Genomic DNA, 25,289 nt, shown 5'->3' on the forward strand with positions numbered 1-25,289 from the left:
ACATAAGGTATATGCACTCCACAGTCTGCCTAGCGCTGCCAGCAGTCATGTGCATAACGAAGACAGAAGGACCTCTAACGTCACCGAGTAGTGTTAGTGAACATGCTGTCTCCAACAAAAGTTGTTCCTCGTGACATGATGTTTGACCCATAGGCGTTTGATGCATACATTTTGAAAAACCATGTATATTTATGAATCATTTATTATATTAGCTGCAATGCCAAATTTATCACAGGTTGGGCGTTTACCTATAAGTATATTTTATCTAACTCGTACGGTCTAATCAGGAACATAGTCCTAAAGCGTAAGAAGATTCGCTTCAGACTGGTCTAGCAAGGTACAGCGAATGTAAAAAGGAAGCTTAGACAATGGAGGAAAGAACAGCAATCGATGGCTAAATCCGTCGTTGTACTACAGCAGATCTATATTTCAACCACTGCATAGCAACTTTCAGTGCTAAAAATTACAGAACAAGAGAATCATGAAAAAACATAAGATGTTTACCGTTATGATGACGACGGACGAGTCGTCGACAATGTTGACTGGTGGCCAATGCTAAATAGAAACATATCAATCACAGCAGGTTTGTCAGTAACGTCGATAAGGTGCTGGCTGTATGGTCTGGATCCGTAACGACTAAAATAATTAGAAGTCGTTGGTAAAAAATTACATATATTGTACTTAACTGGTTGTACGGGATTCTTCTTGGCTGCATATATATAATTATAAACAGATAGCTATTGAGGCCTTACTTAGGCCATAAGTTACTAAGCGCCTTGTTAGAGGTTGCTTCCTATCAGCCGATGGCTATGCTACTTTACTACTTGACGTCCCGAGCAAGAGTGGGCGAGAGCTCGCTATAAACTTGATACAAGCTAGCGGCGCTGGTCGCGATTCGCGGGTCCAACGATACTAATATGGACCACGGTCGATAACTGCAACCCCTAACAAGTGTGTTATCGAACGTTGATACCACATTTACGCAATATCGTAAGTGTAAACATAAGCACCACACAGTTACATACAACAGGAGCTGTACAGCTTTGAGGAGTCTTACATGAACTGAGGCCGTTGCTTACATGCTTGAACAGGAAGAAAAAGTGACGTCAGAGCCATGCGGTGCTCTATACCTGTACTTACTATCACTGAGTAGGCTACACGTTTGGCTCCATACATTTTTAACCATTACTTCTGGTTTCATTGTTCAGCATATCGTTGAAAATTGAAAATTATTCAGCTTTATTACTATTGACTATTCGCCGGCGACTCAATAGAGGGCACCACATGGCTCTGACGGCACGTTTTCTTCCTGTTCAACCATATAAGCAACGACCTCAGTTCGTGTTAGACTGCTGTAAACTCGACACTGAGGTGACAAAAGTTATGGGATACCTCCAAGTATCGTGTCGGAACTCCTTTTGCCTGCCCTGTACAGCTAATCGTCGTGACATGGACTCCACAAATCGTTGGAAGTCCTCTCCAGAAGAAATGAGTGCCTCTACAGTCGACCATAATTGCGAAGTGTTGCCGGTGCAATATTATGCGCGCAAAGTGAACTCTCGATTATGTCCCATAAATGTTCGACGCGATTCACATTCAGGCGATGAGGGTGGCTAATCATTCGCTCGAAACCGCCTAAAATGTTCTTCAAACCAGTCGCCATCAATGGTATCCCGGTGGCTGGGAGCATTTTCATCCGTAAAATGAAATTCATGAGTCGCTGCAAATGGTCACCAAGTAGCCGAACCCATTTCCAGCCGGCCGCGGTAGTCTCGCGGTTCTAGGCGCGCAGTCCGGAACCATGCGACTGCTACGGTCGCAGGTTCGAATCCTGCCTCGGGCATGGATGTGTGTGATGTCCTTAGGTTAGTTAGGTTTTAGTAGTTCTAAGTTCAAGGGGACGGATGACCACAGCAGTTGAGTCCCATAGTGCTCAGAGCCATTTGAACCCATTTCCAGCCAATGATCAGTTCAATTGGAAAAGAGGACCCAGGCCATTCCATGTAAACACAGCCCACATCATTACGGAGCAACCACCACCTTGCATATCACCTTGTTGGCAACATGCATCCATGGCTTCGTGGGGCCCTACCATTAGCTCAACTGAAATGGGATCTCATCCGACCAGGCCACGGTTTTCAGTCGTCTAAGATCCAACTTGTATGGTCATAAGCCAAGGAGAGGCGCTGCAGGCAATGTAATGGTGTTAGCAAATCCAGTCAGGTCGGTTGTCGTAGCACATTACCGCCAAATTTCGCCGCACTGTCCTAACAGATAACGTTGCTCGTACGTCCCACACTGATTTCTGTGGTTATTTCACACGTAGCTGCTTGTTTGTTAACACAAACAACTGTACGCAAACGTTATAGCTGTCGGTCGATAAGAGAAGGCCTCGGCAACTGCGTTGTTCGTGGTGCGAAGTAATGCCTAAAATTTGGTATTCTCGGCACATTCTTGATACTATGGATCTCGGAGCACTGAATACATAACGATTTCCGAAACGTGATGTCCCATGCGTCCAGCTACAACTAAAATTCAACAGTCAGATTCTCTTAATTACCGTTGTGCGGTCATAATCAGGTCAGAAACATTTTCACATCAATCATTTGAGCGCAAATGACAGCGCCGGCAATGAATTGCCGTTTTATATCTTGTGCGCGTGACACTGACACTGCCACCATCTATACTTGTGCGCATCGCTATCCTGTAACTTTTGTCGCCGGCAGCTGTGAGCGAACAGTTCTAGGCGCTTCAGTCCGGAACCGTGCTGTTGCTACGGTTGCAGGTTCGAATCCTACCTCGGGCATCGATGTGTATTGTGTCCTTAGGTTAGTTAGGTCCTTAGGTTAGTCTAGGTAAATGATGGTTGTTTCAAATGGCTCTGAGCACTGTGGGACTTAACATCTGTAGTCATCAGTTCCCTAGAACTTAGAACTACTTAAACCTAACTAACCTAAGGACATCACACACATCCATGCACGAGGCAGGATTCGAACCTACGACCTTAGCGGTCACGCGGTTCCAGACTGAAGCGGCTACAACCGAACGGCCACACCAGCCGGCTAGGTAAATGATGACCTCAGATGTTAAGTCCAATAGTGCTCAGAGCCATTTGAACCATTTTTTAAACTTTTGTCGCTTCAGCGTACACCACCATTTTTGTTTACCATGTGACGCTTTGGATTAAGTTCATCTGCTGTAATATTGTATGTAACTGTGTGGTGCTTACGTTTGCACTTACGATACAGTGTCAACATCCTACATTTATCATGATTCTCCCGTTTTGTAGTTTTTAACGCCGAAGAAGTATTCAACGATCGCTACGCGCGACGGGATTGCATTGATTGCCAACTGGATTTAAAAAAGAAAGCTTATTTGACTGGAATTAAGTGTACAGAAATAGTGAGGAGTCTTTGAGAAAGACACTCTTTTCACGCGAAAACCTACTTAAAAAATTCAAAAAATCCGCTCTAAATGCGAGTTGTGAATCGATCGGGGAGAGATCCTTAAGATACAATTAGCCTAAGATAACAGTTATCACAGTGGCATTCGAGTCATTATTCATCTGTAAATGGAATGGAAAGAAAGCGACTCTTGTGCTACAATAAAAGGCGTTTCTACTTTCTGCCGAACAGTTTATAGTGCTTCGGGGAATATAGATGGTGATCGAGATGGTAGGTAGATCCGATTGGTCGGTTCTACTGTATGCATCAAACAGCCGGAACATAGCGCCTTCAGAAGTGCATCTCTTCTTTTCTTTGAAAAGACTGACTACGTGGGCAAAATTTCAAGAGAGTCACGTTATCCTTCGAACGATATGGAAGTAGGAGACCTTCGTTGCTCCAGAGGTTTATGAGTACGTCTTACAGGCCCTTGTTCTGTACTTACAAAGGTGCCTAGTTAATTATTCTCACTGCTTCAAAAAAAAGACCGTAACTATCTAAAACAGGATTGCGTTTCATTTTCTTGTTTACTCCTCAGTATCCGCTGCACCTTTTATGATAACTAACAAACAGTGGCAGTGAGTAAGATACTGGGATATTTTCGTGCAAGCTGAAGTTTTTTTTTTTTTGAGGGGGTGGGGGGGTGGGAGGGGGGGTGGCGGGGCTCGTAATTGGTTATGTTCCCTCTGGTTCCTCAGCCGGTATGGTTCTTCAATGCGTCGATTCCTTTCCAGATAAACGTACCCCAGAACCAGTGTGACGTGTGCAATATGAGATCGACCGTGCTTTGCAGACTTTTGGCGTGGAAGTGGTGTTCTGCCGGCATCCTGATTCGCTGCGCCTGCTCACTCTTAGCAACAGTACTGTAATGTATCACGCTTTGATGCAGGTAGTCGACATATTTCTGAGTACTCTAATCTGATTGCGGAATCGTTTCGATAAATCTCACAAATAACTCAAAAAATTGGGTGTGGCGCTATAAAACTTATCGTGCGCGTCAGAAAATCGTTCGTGTGAATCACGCAATCAAGGTACTACACAGAGACGATTATCAGTCGATCAGTAATCTCGCATCTGGAAGACATAGTCCCCTTTTCTGTTTCAAGAAATTAAACCTAAACAATAAGCACTGAAGAAACTTGTATGTTAAACGAATCAGAATGTTGGACTACCATTCAGATAAGTATGAAAATCGACTTTGCTTGCGTACATTGCTGACGAAAAGTACTGAAACGTCGTCTTCGAAAAATTAAGAATGACAATGCTGGAAAAGCTCTTACGTTATTTGGTACACAGACAGCTGAGTAGGACTGAACGTACTCAGACAGTTCTTCCTTCACTTATTCTGATAATCACTAAACTGGCACACAATATTTTTTAGCGCAACGCAATCTGACTTTCAATAATCCCTACAAAAGAATGGCCCTGACTAGCAATAACCTACACCTTTCATGAATCACTTACCTCACAAAAATCTTCGTTACACGAACTTCTGCAATACAGCGGACACCAATACTGCCAGCTGAATAAAAGATTCTAATCACTGAAGGCACTAACTACGGATAGGCATAGTTAGTAAATGAAACATTTTGGTAGAGAACAAACAATGTATTTACCTTGAAAGCGTTCACAAGTCATTATATATATATATATATATATATATATATATATATATATATATATATATATATATATATATATATCCCGTGTGGGGTTGTTGGTACCCCCATCGGGCGCCTCCCCGGGTGGCGGATAGGGGAAAGCTTCCTAGATACAGGTGGTACTGGGGAAATGAAATACCCAGGGCGGACCAAAAACCAAAAAACCCAGTGGTGTCTGTTCAGCATCTGGCGACCAGTGGTCAGCGTCTGTTCCTCTAGTTGAGGCGGCTGCACAAAATCTTCTCGAACTCAAAAATCGAGTCGTATACCTGTGGTCTCAACAGAGATCACCACAAAAACTAAAATTCAACTTGAACGCATGATGGAAAAGACGACCACAGAGTCACTACCCCAGGCACCAGTCGATAGACTGGATTCACCTGATCATCGGATTCTGGGGGATCAGGGAAACCATGCGGAGAAGAATCGGAGCTTCTCTAAAACTCCTCTCACTCTCAAAACGAAACGTAAAAATTTTATTGGTACAATTAGTGTGAACACCCTCACTAAAACAGGCAAATTAAAGCAACTTATCAACGCAATGGGAAAATTTAACCTGAAAATCACTGCACTGCAAGAGACAAGATTCACAGATGAAGGACACTTTAACACAGAGTATTACAGGATCTACAAGGGCAAACCTGCCATAAAAGTAAGAGAAAAACTACCAATTTTTGGAACAGGATTCGCCGTACACACTTCCGTACTCGACTCAGTTATTGACTTCTCGTCTCCCAATGAAAGAGTCTCCCTGTTATCAGTAAAATCAGCTAATAAAGCATACACTCTGATCAATGTGCACGCCCCCACAAATCGCCACAATAAAATCTACCGTGAAACAGTGTACAATTTCTGGGAAACACTACAAGAAACAACAAATAAAGTACCTAGGCACCATGTGAAAATCATAGTAGGCGATTTTAATGCACAATTAGGGAAGGAAAAAAAATTCAGAGATACCACTGGACCCCACAGCAAACACAAACGTACCAACAAGAATGGTGAAAACTAATCGACTTCTGCAGAAACTTTGGACTTAAAATAATGAGTACCCAGTTTCAAAAACCTGCACATAAATTAACCACATGGAGATCACTCAGTATTAGACAGGGTGAATACCAAATAGACCATGTCGCAATTTCCAAAGAAAACATAAAAGAAATTCAAAACATCAGAACCCGCAAAGGTGTCTTTGAATCAGATCATCATCTTCTCCAAATAAAAACAAAATTCCAACCCAACAGAATGCTAAAAAGGCCACCCAAAAGTACCAAACCAGATCCGGAATATCTGCAACTCAACAAAGAAAAAATCATCATGCAAATTAATCAGGAAAAATCAACAGACTGGGAGAAACTAACAGAAAATTCAGGAAGCCCTCAAATTAGGACAACCCCCTCGTAACAGGAAACATTGCTGGTGGAATGGAACCTGTGATGAGGCAGTCGACAACCGAATAACTGCGTGGAAAAAATTTAGCAGTCACAAAACTGAAGAAAACTGGGAGAACTTTCTTAAAACCCAAAAACAGACCTCTAAAATAATTAGAAAAGAAAAACGGGGATATGACAACAACAGACTCTCTGAAATCCAGCAGGATTTCATCAAAAAAATACAAGAAATTTTTATAAGACTTTCAGAGAAAACTTATAGGGATACCAAGCGCCTAGCTTGTGCTTCAAGAAACCCGATGGCTCTTTGGAAACCAATACGAAAAAAACTGCAAAATCTTAGCCCAATATTTCAGTTCCCTCCTCTACTGCGAACTAACCCAAGAAAAACTTGTTTTCTCTTCTCCAGTATTCACACACCCAGACTCACATGCCCCGGATCTTGAAGAAATTATGGAGAAAAATAACAAAGCACCAGGAGAAGATAGGATCATTGCTGAGTTCTGTAAACTAAACGATCGTATACTTATTCAGAAATTACACCATATAATGTCAGACGTATGGATAACGGAGCAGATACCAGAGGACTGGAAATGCGCTCTAATTCACCCGCTACACAAAAAGGGCGACAAGACAGACATGAACAATTACAGAGGAATTTCCCTGCTCCCAGTCGCTTACAAAATCCTTTCTAAAGCGCTTTTAAACAGGATAGAATCCCAAGCAGATACACTAATTGGTGAATACCAGGCCGGATTCAGAAAAGGACGCTCATGTGCGCAACAGATCTGGTGCTTAAAGACAATATTACAAATGAGGAAATGCAGAAACACAGTAGTTACATTCATCGACTTCAGGAAAGCATATGATTCAGTTGACTGTGGAACCCTGTTTAAAATCATGGAAGAATTTGGGATCGACCGAAAGACACGAAAAATCACAGAACATACACTTACAGGGACAACGGCCAAAGTGAAATTCATGGCCGAAGTATCAGAACCCTTCGAAATCAAATCTGGAGTCCGACAGGGGGACGGACTATCCCCAATCCTTTTCAATATTGTTCTAGAAAAGGTAATCAGGGAATGCGAACCTCACGTAAAGGGTATCCAAATTGGTATCAAGAAAGAGAACCGAAGTAAAGTCAAGTGCCTTGCTTTCGCTGATGATATTGCAATTAGCACCAATAACAGAACAGAAGCTATTCACGCAGTGGAAAAACTACATGAAATTTCACAAAAAACCGGACTACAGATATCTTATGAAAAAACCCAATACATGGAAAGGCAGCCAGAAAATAAATCCCCTTTAATAACAAAATATGGTAAAATTGCACAAGTCTGCCATTTTAAATACCTCGGTGAAACTATACAGTCCTCAGGATTAAACCGAATTGCCAATGAACAAAGAATCACCAAGCTCCAAAAGGCCTACAAGCTAACATGGACGCATTACAACAAGATGTGCATTTCGACAGACGCAAAATTAAGGCACTATACAACAGTGATTCTTCCAGAAGCAATCTATGCAGCTGAAACAATGGTGATTGATGGTCATTCAAAAATTAAGGAAATAGAAAAGTACGAAAGAAAAATTCTCAGGAAGATATACGGTCCAGTCAACAAAAATGGCATTTGGATGAAGAGACCACAAAACGAACATAGTAACAGATGAAATCAGAAAGCGCCGAGCCAAATTTTATACACACATCTACAGGATGGAAGACTCCAGAACAGCGAAGAAATTATTCAATATTATAACAAGGAGTAAATGTGGCACAGAATGGCTGAAAGAAGTCCAGAGGGATCTACAGTAGATCAACATAAAAAAATCTCGAAGATCGCACCGAGTAGCCGGCATAAAATCACAAGTGTGAAGTTTGGGGAAAGAACATCGCGTCAGCCTGGTAAAAAATGGACAGAGGAACAGAAAAAGGAGCATTCTGAGAGGATGAGGAGGTTTTGAGAAGCAAAGAAGAAAAACATCCGAAGATGAAATTATGAATTCAAGTTCAATCGTTATAATATATATATATATATATATATATATATATATATATATATATTGCCCAACACTACACAAGCGATTATTCCAACAATGAGTCCAACCAGCCACAGACTATACAGACCGCTACGTGGCGTCACTAACATAAAAACTTAAACAGCCTAGTGACAGTAGTCGTGTTCGGAACTGAATAGAAATTTTGGTAATAACTGTGATGGAGTAGTGGAACCAAGTCTCTCTTCATTTAGGCTACGTTTATGACATAGTTTGACTGTGCAAAAAAATAGAAATATTTTCAGAATTGACACAACCGTTCTTAAAACTAAAAAATCTGATTCATTACTATTTATGTAAAACTGATGGTACCCAATCGTACACCAGGCAAAAATACACTCCTGGAAATGGAAAAAAGAACACATTGACACCGGTGTGTCAGACCCACCATACTTGCTCCGGACACTGCGAGAGGGCTGTACAAGCAATGATCACACGCACGGCACAGCGGACACACCAGGAACCGCGGTGTTGGCCGTCGAATGGCGCTAGCTGCGCAGCATTTGTGCACCGCCGCCGTCAGTGTCAGCCAGTTTGCCGTGGCATACGGAGCTCCATCGCAGTCTTTAACACTGGTAGCATGCCGCGACAGCGTGGACGTGAACCGTATGTGCAGTTGACGGACTTTGAGCGAGGGCGTATAGTGGGCATGCGGGAGGCCGGGTGGACGTACCGCCGAAATGGCTCTGAGCACTATGGGACTCAACTGCTGAGGTCATCAGTCCCCTAGAACTTAGAACTACTTAAACCTAACTAACCTAAGGACATCACACACATCCATGCCCGAGGCAGGATTCGAACCTGCGACCGTAGCAGTCGCACGGTTCCGGACTGCGCGCCTAGAACCGCGAGACCACCGCGGCCGGCGTACCGCCGAATTGCTCAACACGTGGGGCGTGAGGTCTCCACAGTACATCGATGTTGTCGCCAGTGGTCGGCGGAAGGTGCACGTGCCCGTCGACCTGGGACCGGACCGCAGCGACGCACGGATGCACGCCAATACCGTAGGATCCTACGCAGTGCCGTAGGGGACCGCACCGCCACTTCCCAGCAAATTAGGGACACTGTTGCTCCTGGGGTATCGGCGAGGACCATTCGCAACCGTCTCCATGAAGCTGGGCTACGGTCCCGCACACCGTTAGGCCGTCTTCCGCTCACGCCCCAACATCGTGCAGACCGCCTCCAGTGGTGTCGCGACAGGCGTGAATGGAGTGACGAATGGAGACGTGTCGTCTTCAGCGATGAGAGTCGCTTCTGCCTTGGTGCCAATGACGATCGTATGCGTGTTTGGCGCCGTGCAGGTGAGCGCCACAATCAGGACTGCATACGACCGAGGCACACAGGGCCAACACCCGGCATCATGGTTTGGGGAGCGATCTCCTACACTGGCAGTACACCTCTGGTGAACCTCGAGGGGACACTGAATAGTGCACGGTACATCCAAACCGTCATCGAACCCATCGTTCTACCATTCCTAGACCGGCAAGGGAACTTGCTGTTCCAACAGGACAATGCACATCCGCATGTATCCCGTGCCACCCAACGTGCTCTAGAAGGTGTAAGTCAACTACCCTGGCCAGCAAGATCTCCGGATCTGTCCCCCATTGAGCATGTTTGGGACTGGATGAAGCGTCGTCTCACGCGGTCTGCACGTCCAGCACGAACGCTGGTCCAACTGAGGCGCCAGGTGGAAATGGCATGGCAAGCCGTTCCACAGGACTACATCCAGCATCTCTACGATGGTCTCCATGGGAGAATAGAAGCCTGCATTGCTGCGAAAGGTGGATATACACTGTACTAGTGCCGACATTGTGCATGCTCTGTTGCCTGTGTCTATGTGCCTGTGGTTCTGTCAGTGTGATCATGTGATGTATCTGACCCCAGGAATGTGTCAATAAAGTTTCCCCTTCCTGGGACAATGAATTCACGGTGTTCTTATTTCAATTTCAAGGAGTGTACAAATTAGGAAAATCAAATTCTTTCAGGTTCAATTGGTTCAAATGGCTCTGAGCACTATGGGACTTAAACAGCTGAGGTCATCAGTCCCCTAGAATGTAGAACTACTTAAACCTAACTAACCTAAGGACATCACATACATCCATGCCCGAGGCAGGATTCGAACCTGCGACCGTAGAGGTCGCGCGGTTCCAGACTGTAACGCCTAGAACCGCTCGGTCACTCCGGCCGGCTTCTTTCAGTATTTACTTAAAATTTACCCACTTATGGTGAAATGATTACGCATATTATATCAATTGCAGTGCCTTTGTAGTTTAGACGTACGATCCAATGTTCCTTCGGATATACATGCATGTCCGAAGGAAGAGGCATTGCAGGACTACAGCTGTTATAAAATACATGAAATTTATTCGCGGTTGCGAATAGGGACAACCATCAGCTGGATCATGGTACGACAACGATAATTTGTGCCGGATCGGGTATTTCCCTTTTATCGCGCTCTATGGCCTTAGCATTAGCCGATCCGAGCTCGCTTCCAGACCAAACCCAAACTCTCATATGTTGTCAACAACCTGAGAAGCTCATCTGCAGAAACCAGCACGGTTTTAGCAAACAGCGGTCGTGCGAGACACAGCTGGCTCTCTTTGTGCGTGACGTACAACAGGCTCTAGATACCGGCACCCAGGTTGATGCCATATTTGTCGACTTTCGAAAAGCGTTCGACTCAGTTCACTGTCGCTTGCTACAAAAAGTGCGCGCTTACGTTCTATCAGATGACATGTGCTGTTGGATAGATAGTTTTCTAACAGACAGAGCAGTATGGCGTCCTGAAAGTGGTGCCTTCAACAGAAACAAGCGTAATTTCATGTGTGCCCCAGGGCAGTGTAATAGGTCCGCTGCTTTTTACGATTTACATAAGCGATCTGGTCGATGGTATTGACAGCGGTATTAGACTGTTCGCCGTTGATGCTGTAGTCTACAGGAAAGTAATATCACACGAAAGTTGTCAACAAATCAGTGAGGGTTTGCAGAAAAAATGCGTGGTGTAATGACTGGCAGTTATCTCTCAATATTAGTAAGTGTAACCTACTGCGTATAACAAGGCGAAAATCCTCATTAATGTACGAGTACAAAAATAGTCCCCAATCTTTGGAAGCGGTAACAGCCGTCAAGTATCTAGGTCTGACTATTCGAAATGATCTCAAATAGAATGATCAGATTGCAGAAGTAACGGGCAAGGCCAACTAGATTGCGGTTAACTGGTAGAATCCTGAAGCGATGCAGTCCTTCAGTAAAGGAAATTGCTTACAATACGTTAGTTCGTCCAGTCTTAGAGTACTGTTCGTCTGTATGGGACCCTTACCAGTTGCGTCTGATTCAAGAGATTGTGGAGGTCCAAAGAAGAGCGGCAAGATTCGGAACTGGTACATTTAGCCATCGCGAAAGCGTTACAAATCTCATAGAAAGTTTGAAGTGGGACACACTTGCAGATAGACGATGCGCTAAACGGAAGGGGTGCTCACTAAATTCCGTAATCCGATCTTCGCCGAGGATGTGGAGCATATATTTTTACCACCAACTTTCAAATCGCGCAATGATCACCACTCAAAGATAAGGGAAGTTAGAGCTCGTACTGAGGCGTTCAGACAGTCGTTTTTCCCTCGCGTGGTCCACGAGTTGAACAGAGTGGGGGAAATATGACTTCTGCGCGAACTTTGCCCTCCGCCACACAGCGATTGGTGGCTAGCGGAGAATATATGTAGATGTAGATCCGTTATGTATAATTACGTAGAGTGGAGACATTTTAATTGAAAATCGCTTGCCCGGTGCCGGTAGACAAATAAGATAGTGAGGTGCCTGTGCAGTTCAGAAGTTCGCAACTGCGAATGAAATTCATGTATTTCAAAACGGCTGTAGTTGCGGCAGTGTTTGTTCCTTCAGACATACATGCTTGTCCGAAGGAACGGTGCATCGTGTTCCTGAACTACACAGACACTGCAGTATCGTATTTATCTGCCGACACCGGGCAAGAAACTTTCAATTGAAATACACTCCTGGAAATGGAAAAAAGAACACATAGACACCGGTGTGTCAGACCCACCATACTTGCTCCGGACACTGCGAGAGGGCTGTACAAGCAATGATCACACGCACGGCACAGCGGACACACCAGGAACCGCGGTGTTGGCCGTCGAATGGCGCTAGCTGCGCAGCATTTGTGCACCGCCGCCGTCAGTGTCAGCCAGCTTGCCGTGGCATACGGAGCTCCATCGGAGTCTTTAACACTGGTAGCATGCCGCGACAGCGTGGACGTGAACCGTATGTGCAGTTGACGGACTTTGAGCGAGTGAGTATAGTGGGCATGCGGGAGGCCGGGTGGACGTACCGCCGAATTGCTCAACACGTGGGGCGTGAGGTCTCCACACTACATCGATGTTGTCGCCAGTGGTCGGCGGAAGATGCACGTGCCCGTCGACCTGGGACCGGACCGCAGCGACGCACGGATGCACGCCAAGACCGTATGATCCTACGCAGTGCCGTAGGGGACCGCACCGCCACTTCCCAGCAAATTAGGGACACTGTTGCTCCTGGGGTATCGGCGAGGACCATTCGCAACCGTCTCCATGAAGCTGGGCTACAGTCCCGCACACCGTTAGGCCGTCTTCCGCTCACGCCCCAACATCGTGCAGCCCGCCTCCAGTGGTGTCGCGACAGGCGTGAATGGAGGGACGAATGGAGACGTGTCGTCTTCAGCGATGAGAGTCGCTTCTGCCTTGGTGCCAATGATGATCGTATGCGTGTTTAGCGCCGTGCAGGTGAGCGTCACAATCAGGACTGCATACGACCGAGGCACACAGGGCCAACACCCGGTATCATGGTGTGGGGAGCGATCTCCTACACTGGCCGTACACCTCTGGTGATCGTCGAGGGGACACTGAATAGTGCACGGTACATCCAAACCGTCATCGAACCCATCGTTCTACCATTCCTAGAATGGCAAGGGAACTTGCTGTTCCAACAGGACAATGCACGTCCGCATGTATCCCGTGCCACCCAATGTGCTCTAGAAGGTGTAAGTCAACTATCCTGGCCAGCAAGATCTCCGGATCTGTCCGCCATTGAGCATGTTTGGGACTGGATGAAGCGTCGTCTCACGTGGTCTGCCTGTCCAGCACGAACGCTGGTCCAACTGAGGCGCCAGGTGGAAATGGCATGGCAAGCCGTTCCACAGGACTACATCCAGCATCTCTACGATGGTCTCCATGGGAGAATAGAAGCCTGCATTGCTGCGAAAGGTGGATATACACTGTACTAGTGCCGACATTGTGCATGCTCTGTTGCCTGTGTCTATGTGCCTGTGGTTCTGTCAGTGTGATCATGTGATGTATCTGACCCCAGGAATGTGTCAATAAAGTTTCCCCTTCCTGGGACAATGAATTCACGGTGTTCTTATTTCAATTTCCAGGAGTGTATATGAAGATGGCATCTGTATTTTCGGACATGTCCGAAAGATCAGATGCTATTGGTGACCGTGCAGCGCTCTAGAATGAAATTACAACATCAATACCATTAGCAGCTGATGGGCGTTGATATACATCAACGGGGACAGTTGAAAATGTGTGCCCCGACCGGGACTCTAATCCGGGATCTCCTGCTTACATGACAGACGCTCTATCCATCTTTTTTTTTTTATCGTTGTGTTTGGTCGTTGCGGACGTCACATGCCATCCGTCCAAATTCGTTTGTTGATGCTTCCACTCAGTTTTTATTACAGAGACCAGTCAGCTCTCTGACCGAACACGCTGAGCTACCGTGCCAGCTGATCCATCTGAGCCACCGAGGCCACAGAAGATAGCGCGACTGCAGGGATTTATCGCCGGCACGCATCCGCACTGAAGAAGGTCATCAACCGGTTTGCTGTCTGAAAGAACTGGCTAACCGGCTGATGACCGTCTTCAATGCAGATGCACACGATTTGCCCAAACTCCTACGGGACTCGGTGGATTGTCTGCCACGAGTAATGGGTATAATGGCAGGGGCACTGCGAATGTAGTGTGTGGATTATAAGTTGAGAATATGAGTGTCATGGGGAGCGTGCCGGCGATAAATCCCTGCACTCGCGCTGTCCTCAATGCACTCGGTAGCTCACGTGGATACAGCGTCTGCCATGTTAGCAGGAGATCCCGGATTAGAGTCCCAGTCGGGGCACACATTTTCAGCTGTCCTCGTTGATGTATATCAACGCCCGTCAGCAGCTAATGGTATTTATTAAACTGTAATTTCATTCAATTAAAATGTCTCCCCTGTACAGGAAGAAACATAATGGACATACGAGTGCAGACTGAAGACACACGGTTGATAACTCATCGGATTTTTGGGTCTGTACGTGAAGCGTGCTCAGATAGCGTAATGCTATGCGAACGCTCCTGATAAGCGGGAATATCGGGTTCGAGTCCCGTCTGATACAAATTTTCATTGTTTCATTCCATTATACAGCTGGTGGTTGTCCATATTCAAAACTGCGAATACATTTCATGCACTAGTAAATGGCAACTCCAAAATGTAAACAAACTCTGTCACCATGGAGACATCAAATTCAAACATCCGTTCCATCAACGAGGTACACACTATTGACTCCTGAGTGGCCAAAGCCGGCCAAGATAATTGCGAACGCTAAAGTGGGACCATATTCAGTACAGACGCAACATTATGGCATACAATTTTTTAAATAAACACGCTGAGAAGCTCACACACAGATAAGAGATCACCTTCCCAAACACTCGAAACTTACATGTACACTTCCATGAGATCCCTCCTTATATCGTGTCGGACCTCCTTTTCTCCGGCGTAGTTCAGCAACCCGACGTGGAATTGACTCAACAAGTCGCTGGAAGTCCCATGCAGTAATACTGAGGTATGCTACCTCTATAGTCGACAATAACTACGAAATGTTGTCGATGTAGGATTGTATTCAAGAAATGACCTCTCGATTACGTCCCATAAATGTCCGATGAGATTCACGTGGGGCGAGTTGATAGCCAAATTATTAGCTCGAACTGTCCACAATGTTCTTCAAACCAGTCGGAAAGGAAACTGTGGCCCAGTGATATGGTGCATCGTTCTTTGCGAATGTGAAGACTAAGACGGCTGCAAATGTGCTCCAAGTAGCCAAACTGTTGTGTACATAGTTCGGCGTAGTCAGCGCGTACACAACTTTCCCACTAGAGCGCGCCCCGCTAAGCACAACAGCGCAGGCGCACCGCTCGTCCGTCTCCGCACTACGAGATGGCGCTGCCATAAAGACGGACCAAATTCTGCTTCCGCTGATCTGCATATTAATATGTAACGCAGCCAATGAGATTGCTGCTAACGTAGAACGTTTTCTCCTCGCAGATCAGACTCGCGCAGTGATACCTGAAGGCGCGAGTATTATAATGAGTGTACAGACCTCCGATCAGTCAGTCTGCATTAGACTGCATCAGTCTGCACCAGTCTGTACCGGTCTATAGTCAAGTTTCAGTTTGCACCTAATAAGATTACCATATTCCTGTACATAGCAATGAAGATAAATGAATAGACACTTTGTCAAGTATCAGAGATGTGTGAGAATAAGATTAACGTACCAAGACCAAAGGAACTTCAGATTGTCAGTTGTGAACAGCATGCAGAATCAAGTTACGTAATATCTATGATTTTTATTATTTTAATAAATGTGTGTGAAAATTAATCAAGTTCTGTTTGAAGTTGGTCACCATCAATCTGCTACTCTAAGCGTGCAAGTGGCATTTCTATCGTCTGACCTAACGGCAGAAGATAAACACGCTACGATAAGACCACGAGACATCTTGCTGACACTCGCCTACTTCGTTAGAGCGACAAGTCAAATAATCTGATGGTGTGTGTGCCGAAGGTCTTACAGTACGCACACCACACGAACATAAGAATTTCCCGTCAGTGATCCGTTCAGTTCCACCAGAGGACTCACCACATTACTTGTAAACAGAGCTCACACCATTACGGAGCCACTACCAGCTTGCACAGTGCCTTATTGACAACTTAGATCCACGGCTTCGTCGGGTCTGCGCCACACCCGAGCCCTACCATCAGATCTCATCATCTGAAATAGGGACTCACCTGACGACGCCACGGTTCTCCAGTTGTCTATGGTCCAACCGATACGGTCAGGAGCCCAGGAGAGGCCCCGCACCTGTCGTCTGCTGACATAGCCCATTGACGCAAAAATTGCTACAATGCCCTAACGAATAGGTCTGTCGTACTTCCCGTATTGCTTGTCTGTTAGCACTGACAATACTATGCAAACACCACTGCTCTCTGTCGTTAAGTGAAGGCCGCCAGCTGCTGCGTTGTTCCCGAGGTGAGAGTTAATGTCTGAAAGTTCTTACTCTCGGCACACTCTTAATACTGTGGATCTTGGACTACTGAATTCCCTAACGATTTCCAAAACGGAATGTCCCTTGCGTCTAGCTCCAACTACCATTGCAAGTTCAAAGTGTGTTAATTCACGTTGTTCGGCCTTAATGAGGTCGGATATCTTTTCACATGAATCACCTGAGTACAAATGACAGCTCCACCAATGCACTGACCTTTTACATCTTGTGTACGCGATACCATCGCCATCTGTATATGTGCATACCACTATCCCACGACTTCTGTCAGCCCAGTGAACTGAATTTGACAGTAAAGAATACACGCATCGAAAATCGTGTATATGGTTCGAGAAAATAAGACATTCGTAGATTTTAAACTATTATATATGAGAACTAAAAAAAAAAAAACTTAACTCCTCCCGCACAGGCCATAAAGGCCCATAGGTACCGACTGGCCGCCGTGTCATCCTCGGCCGACAGGCGTCCCTAGATACGGGTATGGAGGGGCCGTGTGTCAGTTTGAAACGTCCCCTTAGAAAAATTATACATAACTGTGCTTAAACTGACACACAATATTTTTAGCGCAACGTATGGGTTTGAAAGATACTGATTCTTATGTAACATGTCTTCGAAATATTTGACAAGACTGGAAAATTCAGATTGTTCGGAATGTTTCATTATTATGATGCTATGTTTTACTCGGTCTTGTGTAGCTTGAGACCAATATGCTCAGAGGAAGGCATGATAAAATTCTCCGTCACTGTGACAATCGTGAATGACCGATCGCACTCTTACAGCTGGTTCATTCACCAAGCAGCCACACATAAATTTTAATCTGTGCTCTATTGACCAGTTGGGAGGAAAACAACGAGAGAATTGATGGAGCTACGCTTGTGGATGAATGTCGTTGCCAGAATTCTTAAATGTTTTGAATTTACGTGCAGTAATGAACAGCTTATAGTCAAAATCATCGTGTCGGCGAGTAGCATATCGGTCATTGTTACGTCGTGTCGGCGGTTCCATCTCAAAATTCGGTGCACCTTGCCAATTTCTTTCATGATTTTCGAAATGCCTTGTGTTATTATTTTGTGGCTTTTCCGTATTTCTAAGTTCCTCTTCCCGTGTTGGAGCGCGAGTGTCCTCCGAAATATGTAATTTTTGTATTACCTGCGTCAACTGATCTTGTACTTCCCGGATTTCTCTTTTGTATTGTGTGTTAATTTGATTCAGATTTTGTTTGAATTTCTTAATTTGTTCATACTCTTCTGTGTCAGTGATGGCTACAGGTATTGTGTCATTCAGACCATCATCTACCTTTGCAGATAAATTAGTGAACTGATCCGAAAGTTCAGCTACTTTCCCCGATAGTGAACACATTTCCTCAGTGTGTTTTTCTGAACCAAGTTTCAGAGTGTCCATTTGTGTTGAAATCGAATCTACTGTGTCCTTTAAGTTTTCCTGAGTTTCTGCAAGTTGCGTAACTGAATTGGTGGATGCAACTGAGTCCATTTTAGCTTGCAAGGTGTGATTTTCACGAACAATAGTTTGCAGTTCTTTTATGGCTGCTTCTTGATTCTGTATTCAATTTTATGTAACTCAGTAGTTAAATCTTCACGTGTTTGTTCAAGTGTGGTGTCTAATGTCCGAAGATTCTGTTCCACTGTGTCTAACTGTTGCTGTGTTTGTCTCTGGTGCTGTTCCATTGTGTCTAACTTTTGAAGTTTCTGCTGTGTTTGTCTCTGATTTTGTTCCATTGTGTCTAACTTCTGAAGATTTAGTTCCATTGTGTCTAACTGTTGCTGTGTTTGTCTCTGATTTTGTTTCATTTGTTGCATTAATTGCAATAATAATGTATTAGTGTCTGGAATCTGTTACTCTATGTTTTTCGGCAGTGCATTTGCACCGGCAACATTCACATTTTGACAAGCAGAAAATGTGTCTTGACTTATTTGAGAAAACGGTGAGGACGCAAAACCTGAATGTACAGTATTTGCAAGATTGTGTCCTGTCATTTCGGATTCCTGACGCGAGCTGTTGCCGACCGATCGATCGATAATGCTTCCCTGTTCACTAATTGTTTCACTGCCTACACCATTATTTGCAGCCCGCTCCGTTTCCCTATGCACTATTACCAAATTACTACTTTGAACATTAGTTAATTCATTACATGGTGGCGCTAACACACTGCTTTCGTCTTCACTGTCATTTCTCAGTTTACTTTGGAGCCTAGTATTACGTTTTTCACACGCCATTATTGTCACAATATTTCACACGACAACACAGAAAAACACAATTTGAAGAGCAAAAACAAGAGAACACATTAACAAAGCAAATAATATCTAGTTAATTGCAAGTGCAGCTGCGAAATACTTGGTGCAAATCTACATGCATGCCACAACTGTTTTACTGTACAACAATGAAAGACTGCAACTACAAAGGAGATTCTCTCTACAATTACGCGCGAGCAATAAACAAAATCTACACTAATTACACAAACTACAAGAAAAAAATCAGAAGATTCCAGTGAGGTATCCTCGGCTAGGGGTCGACATATGAAACGGCCCCTTAGAAAAATTATACATAACTGTGCTTAAACTGACACACAATATTTTTAGTGCAACGCAATGTGACTTTCAAAAACCCCTACAAAAGAATGGCCCTGACTAACATTAACCATACCTTTCACAAATCACTTACCTAACCAAAAATCTTCGTTACTCGAACTACTGCCAGCTGAATAAAAGATTCAAACTACGGAAGGCACTAACTACTGATAGGCATAGTTAGCGAATGAAATATTTTAATAGAGAACAAACAATGTATTTACCTTAATAGTCATAATATATATAGCAGTTCATGACATCCAGTCTTACAAATTTCAAAACTCCGCCATCTCTCTCCCCATATCCACCAATGCTGGCGGCTCACCTCCAACTGCGCAACGCTACGCGCTGTTAACATCCAGCTTCCGCTGCCCAACACTACAATGGCGAGTATTACAACAATGCCAACCAGCCACTGACTGCACAGAGCACAGCCAGTGAGTTTTCATACAAAGCGCTATGTGGCGTTACCAATAAAAAAAACCTAAACAGCCTACTCACAAGTTTCCGCGACCGGAGACGCTACTTCTCAATCAAGTAGCTCCTCAGTTTGCCTCACAAGAGCTGAGTGCACCACGTTTGCCAACAGCGTTCGGCAGACCGGATGGTCACACATCCAAGTGCTAGCCCAGCCCGACAGCACTTAACTTCGGTGATCTGACGAGAACCTGTGCTACCACTGGGGCAAGGGCGTTGGCATTTATATATGCGAACACCACTCAGTAATTATGTACCGTTAAACGTGCATACACTTTGCTTGTAGACATGCTCGCATTCTTACAGTTACGGGTATGCAAAAGCATTAAACGGAGCAAGCAGCCTACTGCTTGCGGCAATAATTAATATTTCGAAACAGAGATTAATTCGAAGGAAACACGATGTACTGTTTATAAATTGTGACCGTAATATCCGGAAGGAGAGTTCTGTCATTTAGATGTTGCACATGGGCGGCGGAACCTCACATTCTTAGGCTCCTGAGCAATCACGCCGCACAATTTCGGTTCCGTAAGTCTTTAATGATCACTGTTAAAGAAGAACCACTTATATACGATTGCAGGCTTTCTCGGCGTATTTCAGCTATGAAATCTTCACGGGTTATCAGCCGAGTAGCGTCGTCTTCTAGTCGCAACGCTTCAGTGGACTGCGTACCCATCATCTTCAGGCGAATCTCTAATCTTACCATCATTGTAGTTACGAAAATTGTAGGTTGACGGCAGTAAAATCGTTCTACAGTCAGCTTCAAATGTCGGTTCTCTAAAATTTCTCAATAAAGCTTCTCAAAAAGAACGTCGCCTTCCCTCCAGCGATTCACTTCGCCTGCAGATGTTGGATACGCAGTCCATTGAAACGTTGCGACTAGAAGTCGACGCCACTCGGCTGATAACCCGTGAAGAACCACTTCGTTTTGGTGCATTTAGTTAAATGGGTTTTCTCGTTCAAAAATCTGAACTTATGAACTCCGTTTCCAGATCTTTCTTTACAAAGGAAAATCCAGGTGTACTACATCTATATCTGCATGCACACTGCGCAGGCCACCGTAGTATCGGTGGAGAGGGGTACCCTGCTCCACTACAAGCCACTTGGTTTCCTGTTCCACTCGCAGGCAGAACGAGGGAAAAACGACTATCTATATGCGTCCTTAAGAGCCCTACCTCTCTAATCTTACTATCATGGTCCTTACGCAAATTGTACTTTGGCGGCAGTAAAATCGTTCTACAGTCAGCTTCAAATCTCGGTTCTCTAAAATTTCTCAATAGTGCTCCTCGAAAAGAAAGTCGCCTTCCCTCCAGTGATTCAATTTTGACCTCCCGCAGCATGTCTGCAATACTTGAGTGATGTTCGAACCTACCGGTAACAAATATAGCAGCCCACCTCTGAACTGCCTTGGTCTCTTCCTTTAACCCAGCCGCGCGGGGTAACCGCACGGTCTAGAGCGCCTTGTCACGGCCCGTGGAGGTTCGAGTTCTTGTCCTTAGCGTAAGTTAGATTAAGTAGTGCGTAAGCTTAGGGATCGATGACCTCAGCAGTTTCGTCCCACAAGACCTTACCACCACCACCACCTTTAATCCAACCTGGTGCCGAGCCCATACACTCGAAAAGTACTTGACAATGAATCGCAATAGCGTTCTATAAGCGGCCTCCTTTACAAATGAACCACACCTGCCTGAACTTCACCCAATAAACCAAAGTCGTCCATTCGCCTTTCCTACTACCTTCCTTGTATGCCTATTTCATTTCGGGTTGCTTTGCAACATTACATGTTTAATCGACGTGACTAAATCAGCAGTACACTACTAATGCTGTACTCGAACATCATGGATTCGTTTTTCCTATTCATCCGCATCAACTTACATTATTCTACATTTAGAGCTAGCTGCTACTCATCAACCAACCAGTAGTTTTGTCTAAGTCAACTTATATCCTACTATAGTAACTCAACACCGATACCTTACCGAACACCAAAGATTGCTGCACACCCTGTCCGCCAAATCATTTACGTATGCAGAAAATAATAGCCGTCTTATCACACTTCCCTGTGGCACTCCTCACGATATCCTTGTCTCTGACGAACACTCTCCATCGAAGACAACATACTGGGTTCTGATTAATTAAGAAGTCTCCGAACCACTCACGCACCAGGGAACGTTTGTCCTATTCTTGTACCTGCGTTAACAGTCGGCAGTGGGGCACCGTGCCAATGCTTTACGGAAATATAAGAATATTGAATTCGCCAGATGCCCTTCATGTGGGAAAATGGCAAGCTGATTTTGACAGGAGCGATGCTCTCTATAACCGTACTGATTCATGGACAGAAGCTTTTCCCTCTCAAGGAAATGTATTATATTCGAACTGAGAATATGTTCAAGGATTCTGAATCAGATCGACGTGAAAGATACTTGTCAGTAAGTTTTGCAGATCGGTTCTGTAACCCTTCTTATGCACGGTGAGTCACTAACTATTGCCACCTAGAATAACTCCGAAAGTATGAGAGTAGCTGGAAAGTTGGTGGGCCAAAAGCTGCATGGGACAACGGGGCCCATAGTAAAACGTTGTTTTTTTGTTGCTAGGTGGGGCCGCGTCAGGTATATGAAATTCAACTTTGATTTTTTTTAATGGGATGCTATAGATGCTATAGTTTGGTACCTTTTTCTGCGTTACCGATTTCTTAAATGAGAAGTTTAAAACTTCCGGCTTTACTTCTGCTACGTTCTAGTGCCACATCAGATTGGTCAACGAGCGAGTGGACAAAATCCTTACACCCGGTTAATGATTTTGCGTAGAGCAAGAATATTCTCGGATTATTCGCAAGACGGTAGTAGTTGTTGCATGCTTCGCACATCGATCTTTTCAAAGACGCGCTAATCGCTACTGACTTTTACCTGTCATCATTTCAACGTTCTCTTTTGAACCGATAGTGAACAACTTTTTCTTATTCAGCATTTTTCGAATTATCACAGTGGGTCTTTTCCGTTCTTAATCCACTTACTCGGTGCGTAGTTTTTCAAACCTGTTGAATCTTAGCCCATATTTTTTATACGTCCATCATTCTGGAACTAAATGATGTCGATTCATTGTATAAGTGAGATGTTAACAACTGTATGTCTGCTTTTTCTAGCAAAAGTAATCTCCAGGCCTTTCTGCCCATTTTAACTCGCACTCCACGGGAAAGATGAATGATGTAGATATTCATGTCAGTAGTAGTCAAAGAAGATTAAATCGCTAAAAATGAACAAGGCTCCAGAGTCCGATGGAATCCTTATCACATTGTTCACAGAATTTCCTACTGAGCCGTGGCCGGTTCTTAGAAGAAAACGCAGATTATAGCCATCTAGAAGAAGGGTAGTAGATGTGATACACAAAATTACCGGGTAACACACTTAGAACATCTCCTGTGTTTAAATGTAATGCGATGTCTCGAATAGAATGACCTCATCCATGCCAACCGTAAAGAATTCCGGAAACATCGACTATGTGACACCTAACTCGCCCTTAATTCAAGTGATATAAATCCATATATCAGGTTAGTCAGGTAGATGCCACATTTTTTTTATTTCAGAAAAAGCATTTGACACACTGTCACATCTACGCTTATTATTGATAGTACGATAGTACAGGGTATCAAGCGAGATTTATGACCGGACTGAGGACTTTTTCTAGGCAGGACGCAGTGTATCGTCTTGGACGGAGAATCATCGACAGATATAGAAGTGCCTTCAGGTGTATCCTAGGGAAGTGCGTTGAGGCCGTTGCTACCCATCCTGTTTATTAATGGTTTTGAAGACAATGTTAGTAGTAACCCCAGACTTTTAGCAGATGATGCAGTTATCCAAAATAAACTGAAGTGTGAAAAAAAGCTGCATAAATATTCAGCCAGATCTTCGTGAGAGTGCTTTAATTGCCCATATACGTAAAATTTTAAGTATCACAAAAAGAAAAAAAACCATTGTGTCCTATGAGTGCAATATCAACAAGTCACAACTGGAATCAATTCTACAAATACCGGGTTCCAACATTTTATAGTTACATGAAATTAAACGACCACACAGGCTCAGTTACATGTACAGTGGGTGACACACATCGGTTTATTAGTAAAATACTAGACAAATGCAGTCTACAACAGTGATTAAGCAATCACTGTTGCAAACTGCATTTGTCTAGTAATAAACGAACATTGGCAATAGGTTTCAAAAATATAATATAATCCTGCAGTTTTGCTACCTTTTTAAGATTCAATGTAAAACACTAAAATGATTCAACGTAAGGCCGGTCGCTGTGACCGAGCGGTTCTAGGCGCTTCAGTCCAGAAGCGCGCTGTTGCTACGGTCGCAGGTTCGAATCCTGCCTCGAACATGGATGTGTGTGATGTCCTTAGGTTGGTTAGGTTTAAGTAGTTCTAAGTCTAGGGGACTGATGACGTCAGATGCTAAGTCGCATAGTACTTAGAGCCATTTTTTTTAATTCAATGTATCACCTAAGGCTTTGATGTCTGGGGTTATAGATGTTGCAACTGATGCAGTGTACAGTGTTTCGTACAGTATAGATGAAGATACATATGCACAAATCGTGTAGAATATCAAACAGCAAAATATATTGATTTTTCTACATTAATGGACCATTTTGCAGACAGAAAAACGAGGAAAAATACCATTAAGTAAGACCAGAATTTAGGTCACCAATAACACACATTTCATTAGCATGAAACATTTCCAGTATCCTCTCGTGATCAGATTTATTTCTGTTATGAATCTAACAATCATGTTGGTGCCGGAGACAACAAAAAGACGTCGGTCCACTCTGAAAGAATATGGAGTGGCAAATCCTAATTGACAACAGCTTGTGGGACATACCTTCCTGTTCACAGTAGGTGGCAGTTTAGAGGGATGCGGATCACTACGTTGCTACTGACCTACATGATAGTGTTCGTTCCCGCAGGCCAACCACACTTCATCAACCTGTCAAACCTATCTGAGCTTACTTCCTGCGCAGTTATCAGTACCGTGTATTCAAAAACATGATTCTTAGTAATTAAGTTTTCAACACAACCACACTTAGGGAACTCAAATATAAGTACGAATGAAGACATTCTAATTCTAGTAGCAGTGAAGTATGTTGTGGAAGCCCAGTGCCCTCAGAACAAGTGGTTGCATATTCGTAATTACATCGAAACAAAACCAGAGATGGTGCTTGTCGGAATTCACAGAAATTGCCCAAATGCGACTGTGCCAACACCAGTGGTAGAAAGGCCTCGCACAAATCTTCACTCGCGTAAGAGTTTGTTTCATAAATG

This window comes from Schistocerca gregaria, chromosome 1 (assembly GCF_023897955.1).
Source record: "Schistocerca gregaria isolate iqSchGreg1 chromosome 1, iqSchGreg1.2, whole genome shotgun sequence".
In the NCBI taxonomy this organism is placed as follows: domain Eukaryota; kingdom Metazoa; phylum Arthropoda; class Insecta; order Orthoptera; family Acrididae; genus Schistocerca; species Schistocerca gregaria.